At 49.7% G+C, this 4,094-nt stretch overlaps 4 non-coding genes across 4 annotated transcripts; all 4 read left to right on the forward strand.

Annotated features, from left to right (window-relative positions):
* Positions 1 to 604: 604 nt before the first annotated feature.
* LOC115430897 (U2 spliceosomal RNA) lies at positions 605 to 796 on the forward strand. Its single transcript, XR_003937023.1, has one exon. It is a non-coding gene; the product is annotated as a U2 spliceosomal RNA (small nuclear RNA).
* A 655-nt stretch (positions 797 to 1,451) lies between these two features.
* Positions 1,452 to 1,614, forward strand: LOC115430873 (U1 spliceosomal RNA). The gene has a single exon (XR_003937002.1). It is a non-coding gene; the product is annotated as a U1 spliceosomal RNA (small nuclear RNA).
* An 826-nt stretch (positions 1,615 to 2,440) lies between these two features.
* On the forward strand, positions 2,441 to 2,631 carry LOC115430895 (U2 spliceosomal RNA). The gene has a single exon (XR_003937021.1). It is a non-coding gene; the product is annotated as a U2 spliceosomal RNA (small nuclear RNA).
* Positions 2,632 to 3,284: 653 nt separating this feature from the next.
* LOC115430880 (U1 spliceosomal RNA) lies at positions 3,285 to 3,448 on the forward strand. The gene has a single exon (XR_003937008.1). It is a non-coding gene; the product is annotated as a U1 spliceosomal RNA (small nuclear RNA).
* Positions 3,449 to 4,094: the final 646 nt, after the last annotated feature.

Here is a 4,094-nt window from a genome sequence, read left to right on the forward strand (position 1 = left end):
GTCCCCCTTGCTAGCTGTGTGCCTCTTTTGTTTTTTTTGTTTTTTTTTTAAAGCATGGCCTTACCATCATGCCGAGTTAACCTGCAGTGATTGGCGTGTCGCTTTTGTCGGCGCACCTTGAAGGATGAGTTCAGGCTCCGACGGAGGGAGGGCTGCGGCAGAGAACAAACAGTTGACTTTTCTTTCTTTTTTTGTCCATTCAAAGAGCGGATGGAGGTCAGAGTTCCACCGCGAAGCCGCTTGCAACGTGGAGTTGTGCGTCTCGTTAGCCAAGCGTACTGTTGTTTCTTTTGGGACCGAGTACGTGTACATTTACGGGGTGACTGAAAGGAAAAAGCTTGGGCTGGCTTTAAGTTTAAGATGGCAGATGTCGCCAATTTAGACAGTAGCAAGTCACAGGACTACAAATGCCATGAAGTGTCTTTGGTGGTTTATTAATTATCTGGAAGAAACGGACACTCGTAGCGTACCTTTGTTTCCACGTTTGACTGTACTGCCAGTGTCCCATGAGAATGCGTCCCTCGGCTCAGGTTACACTCCGTTAACCCGTGACGGAGAATTGCAACGGGGAGAATGGGCCACTCTTGATCGACCTCCTCTCCCCATCGCTTCTCGGCCTTTGGCTAAGATCAAGTGTAGTATCTGTTCTTATCAGTTTAATATCTGATACGTCCCCTACCTGGGGACCATATATTAAGTTGCTTTTTGGATCAGGGAGCTGGAAGTAGGGGCTTGCTCCATCCACTCCATGCATCAGACCTGGTATTGTAGTGCTTCCAGGAGCGGTGCAACACTTTCTCTCGGCATGTCAAATGGTAAGAGTCAGCTGTTGCCCTTGTTACACACCAGCACAACATGCTGTTGAGGTGTTTCTCCTTGGAGAAGGCTTTAGCTAAACAACTGCCTTGCAATTTGCTCACAAACGATGGGAGAGAGTCTCTGAAAAGTTGAGCCGCTCTGTTTCACTTTGCCCGGGCTGAGATTTGCCTGTACCGCTGAGTGGGGTTTTCTCGGCGCCGAATGGCACCCCACAGGGTGGTGGCTCAAACGGGATGATCCCTTTTGATTCGGCTTAAACACCAGTTTCCACTGGGATATCTAAATGCCCGCCCATGCTGGCTAAGTAAGATTTCGCCCGCTGGTTTAAAGACAAGTAAGGGTTTGGAAAGCCATGTCTCTTTACCGGGGCCCTGGACCAATCAGAGGGCGTAACTGTCGACAGTCAGTGCGGTAGGAGAAAAGCCTCGTGTGCGAATTCCTTGGTGCATGCTTATCCCTCAAATAGAAATTGCTCACCGATTTCTCATGTGGCCGGTCACCCGCCGGGGGTAAAAAATGTCACCGACGGTGCTTTCAGACTGCTTTGCTTTGGGTGCCATGTGGATGATGGGCGCCATAGGTCAGCTGGGCCTGTCTGTAAAACACCCCCTTTTGTGGCGCGCTTGGGTGTCATACTTACCTGGCAGGGGAGAAACCATGATCAAGAAGGTGGTTCACCCAGGGCGAGGCTCAATCATTGCACTGGTGTTGGGCTGACCCCTGCGAATTCCCCAATGTGGGAATCTCGACTGCATAATTTCTGATAGTGGGGGACTGCGTTCGCGCTCTCCCCTGAGAATGTGTTCAAAGAGGAAAGAAACAGATGCACACCAAGGGAAGAAAAGCAGCTGCGGCAATGCTGGCGCTTGACGTAGGCCTTATGAGAAAGAGCAGTCGCTCCGTTCTCACAACAGAATGCAACAAGTCAACAGTGCTGAAACCAGGCAATTAACGTCATCATTAACATGTGATGAAATACCTTTCATTTCAGTTTTTACCTGTGGAATACCTTTTGTGTCCCCCTTGCTAGCTGTGTGCCTCTTTTTGTTTTTTTTGTTTTTTTTTTAAAGCATGGCCTTACCGTCATGCCGAGTTAACCTGCAGTGATTGGCGTGTTCTCTTTTGTCGGCGCACCTTGAAGGATGAGTTCAGGCTCCGACGGAGGGAGGGTGCGGCAGAGAACAAACAGTTGACTTTTTCTTTTTTTTTTTGTCCATTCAACAGAGCGGACGGAGGTCAGAGTTCCACCGCAAAGCCGCTTGCAACATGGAGTTGTGCGTCTCCCTAGCCAACGTACTGTTGTTTCTTTTTGGGACCGAGTACGTGTACATTACGGGGTGACTGAAAGGAACAAGCTTGGCTGGCTTTAAGTTTAAGATGGCAGATGTCGCCAATTTAGACAGTAGCAAGTCACATGACTACAAATGCCATGAAGTGTCTTTGGTGGTTTATTAATTATCTGGAAGAAAACGGACACTCGTAGCGTACCTTTGTTTCCACGTTTTGACTGTACTGCCAGTGTCCCATGAGAATGCGTCCCTCGGCTCAGGTTACACTCCGTTAACCCGTGACGGAGAATTACAACGGGGAGAAGGGCCCCTCTTGTTGACCTCCTCTCCCCATCGATTCTCGGCCTTTTGGCTAAGATCAAGTGTAGTATCTGTTCTTATCAGTTTAATATCTGATACGTCCCCTACCCGGAGACCATATATTAAGTTGCTTTTTGGATCAGGGAGCTGGAGTAGGGGCTTGCTCCATCCACTCCACGCATCGACCTGGTATTGCAGTGCCTCCAGGAGCGGTGCAACACTTTCTCTCGGCATGTCAATGGTAAGAGTCAGCTGTTGCCCTTGTTACACACCAGCACAAATGCTGTTGAGGTGTTTCTCCTTGGAGAAGGCTTTAGCTAAACAACTGCCTTGCAATTTGCTCACAAACGATGGGAGAGAGTCTCTGAAAAGTTGAGCCGCTCTGTTTCACTTTGCCCGGCTGAGATTTGCCTGTACCGCTGAGTGGGTTTCCTTGGCGCCGAATGGCACCCCACAGGGTGGTGGCTCAAACGGGATGATCCCTTTTGATTCGGCTTAAACACCAGTTTCCACTGGGATATCTAAATGCCTGCCCATGCTGGCTAGGTAAGATTTCGCGCGCTGGTTTAAAGACAAGTAAGGGTTTGGAAAGCCATGTCTCTTTACCGGGGCCCTGGACCAATCAGAGGGCGCAACTGTCGACAGTCAGTGCGGGAGGAGAAAAGCCTCGTGTGCGAATTCCTTGGTGCATGCTTATCCCTCAAATAGAAATTGCTCACCGATTTCTCATGTGGCCGGTCACACCGCCGGGGGTAAAAAATGTCACCGACGGTTGCTTCAGACTGCTTTGCTTTGGGTGCCAGTGTGGATGATGGGCGCCATAGGTCAGCTGGGCCTGTCTGTAAAACACCCCCTTTTGTGGCGCGCTTGGGTGTCATACTTACATGGCAGGGGAGAAACCATGATCAAGAAGGTGGTTCACCCAGGGCGAGGCTCAATCATTGCACTGGGGTTGGGCTGACCCCTGCGAATTCCCCAAATGTGCGAATCTCGACTGCATAATTTCTGATAGTGGGGGACTGCGTTCGCGCTCCTCCCCTGAGAATGTGTTCAAAGAGGAAAGAAACAGATGCACACCAAGGGAAGAAAAGCGGCTGCGGCAATGCTGGCGCTTGACGTAGGCCTTGCGAGAAAGAGCAGTCGCTCCGTCCTCACAACAGAATGCAACAAGTCAACAGTGCTGAAACCAGGCAATTAACGTCATCATTAACATGTGATGAAATACCTTTCATTTCAGTTTTTTACCTGCGGAATACCTTTTGTGTCCCCCTTGCTAGCTGTGTGCCTCTTTTTGTTTTTTTTGTTTTTTTTTTTAAAGCATGGCCTACCGTCATGCCGAGTTAACCTGCAGTGATTGCGTGTCGCTTTTTGTCGGCGCACCTTGAAGGATGAGTTCAGGCTCCGACGGAGGGAGGGGCGCAGTAGAGAAAAAACAGTGACTTTCAAGCTGGCGCTTGATGTAGGCAGTGGCTCCGTACTCGCAAACAGAATGGAGCAAGTCAACAGTTCTGAAACCATGCAATTCATGTCATCATTAACACGTGATTAAATTCCGGAGTATAAGCCACTACTTTTTTCCCACGCTTTAACCACTGGTGCTTTTACTCTGATGGGTTTATACGACGATTTTACCGGGTACCGACGGCTTGGTGCTGCAGCCCCTCGGCTTGAGGTGCCATTGGTGCC

This window comes from Sphaeramia orbicularis, chromosome 12, assembly GCF_902148855.1.
Source record: "Sphaeramia orbicularis chromosome 12, fSphaOr1.1, whole genome shotgun sequence".
In the NCBI taxonomy this organism is placed as follows: Eukaryota; Metazoa; Chordata; class Actinopteri; order Kurtiformes; family Apogonidae; genus Sphaeramia; species Sphaeramia orbicularis.